General features: G+C 41.3%; 1 pseudogene; it reads left to right on the top strand.

The window, feature by feature from the left end:
* Positions 1-278: 278 nt before the first annotated feature.
* LOC129086826 (RNA polymerase II elongation factor ELL2-like) lies at positions 279-2,333 on the top strand (annotated as a pseudogene).
* The last annotated feature ends 5,652 nt before the right edge of the window (positions 2,334-7,985 follow it).

Genomic DNA, 7,985 nt, shown 5'->3' with positions numbered 1-7,985 from the left:
TTCTCTTGGGTAGATACCTAGGAGTGAAATTGCTGGGTCCTGTGGTAACTCTGTTTAACCTTTTGAGAAACTGTCAGACTGTTTTCCAAAGCAGCTGCCCCACCAGCATATATGAGAGTTCCAATTTCTCCATGTCTTCTCCATATTTGTTACTGTTCATGCTTTGCTTTGCTTCTAGCAAGGCTAGTGGTTGTGAAGTGCTAGCTCACTGTAGCTTTAATACTTATTTTCCTAACGGCTAATCTTATTGAGAAGCGTTTCATGTGCGTTTTGGTCCTATGCATATTTCTTTGGTGAAATATCTATTCAGATCTTCACCTAGAAGCCTGAGCAGCAGCGCCGCCGAGTCCAAGCTGGCAGCGGAAGCAGGGGCCGAGGGCCCACAGGAAGAGCAACGCTATGGGCTGTCCTGGGGGCGGCGGGGGCAGGACACCACCCCCGAACGGCAGGTGAAGCTCAAGACCATGATCGTGATCTACCAGAGCCACAAGAACTTAATTCCTTCCCCCACTTTAATTCAGTCTCAAGGGCTCCAAGGCCTTGTCAAAATTCCCCCAAATAATCCTGTCAATAAAGTGCATACTTTTAACTTCGATTTTTCAAACGTAGGTAAAGACAGCCCTCAGGGCAGCTTTGACTGCATCCAACTAAGACGTTCTCCAGCTCTGGAGCCTCCCAGCTCAGCTGCCTGGGATTTAGACAAGATAAAATTACAGTGTGTGCAACATGCTGCTGGTATCAGATAACATGAGAAAGAATGACCCGGGCAGTGGAGGAATCCCACAACCGAAGCACAAAAGTTATCAAACCTGGGGGACCATAGGTGGGAAACAGACACAGATTCAGAGAACACCTCAGGCTGTTTTAGATGCAGAGCCTGAGAGGGAAAGGTCAACCCCCGCAAGCTCCCAAGAACTATGGAAGCAGCAGTGTTCCTCAGAGGCCACACAGAGACAGGGTGGTTCGTATACTGGCACTGAAGTCCTATAGGAAACCTGAGCTTCTGGCGCAACTGCAGAAAGATGGTGTCAATCACAAAGACAAGGACTTCCCCAGAGCAATTCTGCAACAGGTAGCCAATCTGAATCCTAAGGACGTCTCATAAACCATAAAGGATTATGTTTTTAAAGAGTTTCAGAGAGAGTGGCCTGGATACAAACCAATAGAGGGTCATTAGAGCAAGTGCTCTCAGGAAAACGAAATCCATCTTGATGCTGTTGGCACCAGCCATTCTGTATGTTCTAGTTGAGACGCTGCATCTTCTCCTCAGAAACAGCTTTTAGATTCAGATTTCATTGATCCTTTAATGAATAAAAAAGCCTGAGCCCTGGCTAAGTGGCTCAGTTTGTTGGAGTGTCAGCAAATACACCAAAAGGTTGCGGGTTCAATTCCTGGGTTGGGGGGGTGGGGTGATGAACGGGAGACAACTCGTCCATGTTTCTCTCGCACATCACTGTTTCTCTCTCTCTCTCTCTCTCTCTCTCTCTCTCTCTCTCTCTCTCTCTCTCTCAAATCAGCATGTCCTCAGGTTTGGGTAAAAAAAAAACCCAAACCCTTCAACATTTTACCTGACAGATAGAGCACTGCCAACATTAAAGGGTTACATCAATTCCACTAGTGAAAAATCTGCCCTGCGCCTCCCGCTGCCCTTGTTCTCCCCACTGCTCCACCACTGCCTTCAAACCACCTGCGCAGCTAACTCCAGTTCCCCTAGCACTTCATTCAGGAGGGCCAGGGGACTCCAGACCTACCTGTTTCAGTCAAAACAGTAGTATCTGTGAGGACCAGCTAGACAAATACACCTCTAGGACTTCTCTGGAAACCTTAGCCTCTGATTCAGTCCTAAGCCTATGGGAGAAAGCCATTCAATGTCTCACCAAAAAGAAATCTGAAAAGCACGAGGACAAGGATCTTAAGAGATGAGGGGGTTGCCAAGCTGAGTAACTCCAGTCCAGATTTCAGTGAAGGAGTTCGAGAGGGTTGCACTGCCTCCACAGAGCCTTCTTCTATTGCACTCACAGATTATTTGATAAAACATATGCTATCATCCCCAATGAGCAACGTCAGGATTACAAGGATGACTTCGATGTGGAGTTGAATGGGTACAGGGCTTTGCACACCAGAACAGACACTGTAGCTAGGAGATTCATCAAACCAGATGCACAATGAAGTGACTTCCTCCAGGCTCAAAAGAGTATCAGAATGTTCACGAAGAAGTCTTAAAAAAATATCCGAAGATCAAGCAGTTTCATCCCAATTGCCATGAAGTTATTACCTACATGAAATATGTATTCAAAGATTTTTTTTCTTCATCCTGGATGCCAGGAATATAAAAAAGAGCAGATATATTTAACCATAACACACTGTGATTCATCAAACAGCACAAACTTTCATTTCATGGGGTTTTTCTGTTGACATTCATTTAAACTATCACTTGTCTTACCATGTGGGAACATAAGTTATGTCAAAAATGTAAGGATTTTCAACTAATGTTGCTTCAAGTTGTGTTGTCTTATCGTATTGTCTTTTCAAAGTGCTGCCAGTCAAAAAGAGAGGAATTATGCTTACAAATCTGTTTTGAAATGTTTGCCAAAATTTTGATAGTATCTACAGTAAAGTTGTTTGTCCCCAGGGAAAAAAATCTTTTGCCTATTTTTAAGTTGGGTTATTTGTCTTTATTGTTGAGTTGTGTCAACTCTTTTTTTCCTCTCTATTTTTTTTAAAGATTTTATTTATTTTTAAGGGAGGGAGAAAGAGAAGGAGAGAAACATTGATGGGTTGTCTCTTGCATGCCCCCAACTGGGGACCTGGCCTGCAACCCAGGCATGTATCCTGACCAGGAGTTGAACCAATGACTTTTTGGTCTGCAGGCTGACACTCAGTCCGCTGAGTGACACTAGCCAGAGCTGAATTCTTTATATATGCTTTCCTCTAATATTTGTGTGATTGCCTTTCTAACATTTAGATCTCTGATACATCTGCCTTTTTTTCCTGTTTATGGTGTAAAAATGGATCCAATTTTATTTTTCCAAGTTGTTCTTTAGTTGTCTCAACACCATTAATTACGAATATCTATCTCTTTCCCAGTAAGTTGAGATGCCATCTTGTTATATATTAAATTTCTGTACTCTGGTCTCTCTAGCCTCTTCCTCTAGTCAGTCTATGCATGTGCCAGTACCTCACTATTTTAATAGTATATTATATTTGTATTTATAGTATATTTTAATACTAATATTTATAGTGTATTTTAACATCTGGTAGGGCTAGTGTGCCCTCATTGCTCTTCATTTTTGGGAGGTTCCTGGCGATTCTTTTATGTTTCTTTTTCTATATGAACTTCATTTTAATTAAGTTTATTGGGGTAACATTTGTTAATAAAGTATTATAGGTTTCAAGTGTACATCTCTATGATGTACATTCTGCGTATTGCACTGTGTGCCCACCACCCAAACTCAAATCATCTTCTGTCACCATATATTTTGCCCCCTTTACCCTTTACTACCTCCCCACCCCCTTCCCTCTGATAACCACTATACTGTTGTCTGTGTCTATGAATTTCAGTTTTATAGCTAATATATGAGTGAAATCATATGGTTCTTAGCTTTTTCTGACCGACTTACTGCGCTTAGCATAATATTATCAAGTCCCTCAGGGTTGAGGCGAATGGTAGTATTTCATCTTTTCCTATAGCTGAGTAGTATTCCATAGTATGTATGTACCACATTTTCTTTGTCTAATCCTCTTTTGAAGAACACTTTGGTTGTCTCCATGTCTTCACCATTGTGAATGATGCTGCAATAGACATAGGGGTGACTATGCCTTTGAGAATAGATGTTTTTGTTTTTCCAGTAGATGCCCAGAAGAGGGATTGCTGGGCCATATGATAACTCTGTTGTTCATTTTTTCAAGGACTGCCATACTGTTTTCTATAGTGGCTATACCAGTTTACATTTCCACCAACAAAGAATGAGAGTTTCGTCTTCTCCACAGCCTCTCCAACATTTATTATTACCTGTCTTGTTGATAATAACCGGTCTAAAAGCTATGAGGTGGTATCTCATTGTAGTTTTGATTTGCATTTCCCTAATAGCTAGTGAAGTTGAGCCTCATTTCATATATCTGTTGGCTATTTGTATGTCTTCTTGGGAGAAGTGTCTGTTTAGGTCCTCTGCCCAATTTTTTAAAATCCTCACCCGAGGATATGTTTACTGATTTTAGAGAGAGAGGAAGGGAGAGAGAGAGAGAGAAATATTGATGTGAGAGAGAAACACCAATCCATTGCTTCCCTTACATGCCTCAACTGGGAATCGAATGCACAATCTAGGTATGTGTCTTCAGCAGAGATGAACCTGCAGCCTTTGTTTGGTGCACGGGATGACACTCCAACCAACTGAGCCACCCAGACAGGGCTCCTTTGCCCATTTTTTAATTGGATTGTTTGTTTGGTTGGTTGGTTGGTTGGTGTTGAGTTGTATGACTTCTTTATGATTTTGGATATTAGCCTCTTTTTGGAGATGTTGTTTGCAAATATCATCTTCCATTGGTTGGTTGCCTTTTTGTTTTGTTGTTGGTTTCTTTTGCTGCGCAAAAGCTTTTCAGTTTGCTATATAGTCCCATTCATTTATTCTTGCCTTTACTTCCCTTGCCTTTGGGATCAATATGAACTTTAAAATAAACTTGCCTAGTGCCAGAAAAAAAATACTTGTTGATACTTTCATTCGACTTGCATTAAATGTATAGTTTCTTGGAACTGACATTTTTATATTGTGTTCCTCTATTCCAAAATAAGATTATATTTTCCATTTGTCCAAGTCTGCTTCTGTATCTTTTAGGATGCTTTAAAGTTTTCCTCATATAGGTTTCTTGTTAAGTTTATTCCTACATATATTATCTTTTCATGTTACACTGTAAATGAGGCTTTCTTTCACTTTCATTTTATCTTCTAACTGGTTATTGTTTTTATATGTGAAGGCTATTGATTTTGTATGTTAATTTTGTATGTTGCTCTTTTATTGAATTCTTTTATTATTTGAGTTAGCTTTAAAATAAATGGTTTTGGGATTTCTAGCTATGCTATGCCATCTGCATATAGAGATAGTTTTACCTTTTCCAATTCTTATGCTCTAATTCTCTTTTCATCTAATTGCATTGGCTAGTAATTCCAGTATGATGCTAAATAATAGTAGAGATTATGGGTATTCTTGCCTTGTTTATGATGCCCGCTAAGTATGATGCTAATTCTAGAACTGCCATATAGAGATATAATCATGCTTTTATTTTTTTAATAGTTAAATTTTATATTAATTTTTTAATTTTTAAATCATGTGTATCCTATTACAGTTGTCTCAGTTTTTCCCCCTTTACTCCCCTCCACCCATCCCACCCCACCCCCCGCTCCCACAGTCAGTTCCCACTCTGCTGTCCATGTCCATGGGCCATTCATACATGTTCTTTGTTTAGTCCCTCCTCCTTCTTTTAAAAACCCACTATTTTATTGGCTGTTTTGATCAGGAATAAAAGTTAAATTTTGTCAAAAGGCACAAACCTGGAGAATATATAGTAAATTATACTAATGGATTTCCAAATATATACTATTTCTGCTTTTTTCCACAACACACTTGGGCTATTAGGTTAGAAATGTAATATTTTATTTAACTTGTGAGATTGATTTATAGTTTTCATTTTAATGCTAGTTACATCAGATTTACATATTAATCTTGTACTTGCTTTACAAAAGGGTTTGGCAGTTTTCCTTCATTTTTTAGTCTCTGGAGAAATTTATGCCACATTGAAATTATATGGTATTTAAAAGTTTGCTAGAATTCCCCTATCCATAGGTAGTAAGTTTATTATTTTATGGAGATTGGCCTGTTGATGCTTTCAATCTCTACAGGGATCAATTTTGGTAAACTGTATTTTCCTGAAATTATTCATTTTAATCTGTGTTTTGAAATTTATGTAAAGTTGTATAAAATAATCTCATTTTTAAACTTCCTTTGTTCCAGTGGTTATTTCCCCACGCTACTCCTTATTTTGTATTTTTGTGCTTTCTTCCCTTTTTTATTAGTTTAGTTATTGGCTTGTTGATCTTGTTAATTTTCCCAAGGAAACAGCATTTTGATTTATTATTTCTACTATCTTTTGTTTCTTACCTAATTAATTTATACTTTTATGCATATTTTTAAGTTTTTTTTGTTTTGTTTTGTTTTGTTTTGAGACAGGGGAAGAGAGGGAGAAAGAGAGGGAAACATCAATGGGTTGCCTCTCATATGCACCCGCATGGAGGGAGCAGGACCAAACCACACCCAGGCAAGTGCCCTGACCAGAATCAAAGAGCCAGCCTTTTGGGCTACAGGACGTTGCTCCAACCAATTGACCCACACCACCCAGGGCACAAAGGATTTTGTTTGTTTGCGCATTTGTTATTTTTGTTGTTGTTGTTCTAGTCAGCCTGTGAATCTAGGAACAAAGTTCCTTCTAGAAAAAACCTTTTTCCTGAATTAAGGTTATTATCAATACATATACCTGTGAACATGAGCCCTTGTTCCACATGGCAAATGTTTACCACAGGAGCAAGCTACACCTGTCACTTCTGAGACATTGTCTACACCATACTTTGTAACTCTGAAATTTTGGTTGAAGTTTTAGATTATTGAGGTTAATTATCCAATGATGGTTGGATAATGACATTGTCTACACCATACTTTATAACTCTAAAACTTTGGCTAAAATTTTAGATTATTTAGGTTAATTATCCAGTGATGGTATTCCATTTCATGTTTAGCTTTGGCTTAACATATTATGCCATATGGTCCACTTGTACTGGGAAGAGGGGAAGGAAGTTGGACGGGTACAGTCTAGTTTAGGGGTGGCCATGAGAGAAAGGAATGAGGAGGCAGAGGGAAGTCAGGCTTGAAGTGCCAGGAGAAGACCCATCAGTGGCCCCAGAGTCATGTTACCACTAGCGCTCTGGAACAGTTCATGGGCCGCCTCCCATCTCATACGAGAGGGCCTCTAGGATTTGCAGGTTCCTCCTCAGGGCGCTCCAAGCCCTGCGCACTGCATCGCAGGGCTGATTGGGCTTCTTTCCCCGGGCTGCTCCATCCCTGGGGCCAGGATCCGAGCTCCCTCCCGGAGCAGTCTATTCCTGAGCCTGGCAGGCAGCCTCCGCGGCAGCAGAGGGCGGCCTCTCGGTGACAGCTTTGTGCCAGGGCCCGGTGCAGGGTCACAAGCTTCCAGGGCGTTGGCAGCGGACGTCCACATTCCTCCGTTTGTCCCTCTCCCAGGTCTGCGCGCATGTGGCCTGGAGGAACGCGTGTGGTCGCTTCTGGAGTTGGGCAAATATCCTGGTCATTTACAAATTAAAGTACCCAGGGCAGGTGCTGGGGTTGGGTGGGCGGGGCCAGTTGCTCAGGTCGTTTTTTGCTGAAGAGCGACAGGCAGGAGGGCCCGCTGATGAGACTCACTTGGAGGCCGAGAGGAGTGTGGAGGCAGACAGATGGTGAGGGAGCAGACCGCCGAGCCGCGGCCGCGGCCGCCTGCACTGGTACTGGGCCACTGTGCTCCGGGGTCAGTTTGATTTAGGAAAACACACACATTGGGAAATTGGTATTCTTGAGAAATACATCGCATTCGTTAGTCAAGGAAAGCACAGAGATTGAACTCTGCTATGCAAGGCAACTCCGGAATCTTTTGCGGAAGCACCAACCTAGAAGGAACTCGGAGGAAGAATACAGGAATACATCATGTAAAGCTTTCTTAACACCCTGGGAGCAAAATGAGCGACCACACTGTGCAGCACTATCTTATCTTCAAGAACATGACCTCCCAGATCACTCTGGATTTAACGGGCTACGTTCAAGACCTGAGCAGGAGTGGAAATCGCCCTTTCATAAGGAAAAAGGAACCACCCATAGATACTTGCGGGAAGCACCTAAAATCAAGTAAAAGAAGACTTGAGAGGGATTGCAAAAAGACCAAGAAAG

This window comes from Pteronotus mesoamericanus, unplaced genomic scaffold (assembly GCF_021234165.1).
Source record: "Pteronotus mesoamericanus isolate MK-2021 breed Mesoamerican mustached bat unplaced genomic scaffold, CSHL_Meso_final scaffold_45, whole genome shotgun sequence".
NCBI classification, from domain to species: domain Eukaryota; kingdom Metazoa; phylum Chordata; class Mammalia; order Chiroptera; family Mormoopidae; genus Pteronotus; species Pteronotus mesoamericanus.
The sequence above is the reverse complement of the archived record's forward strand: the minus strand, read 5'-3'. Positions and strand labels throughout refer to the sequence as shown.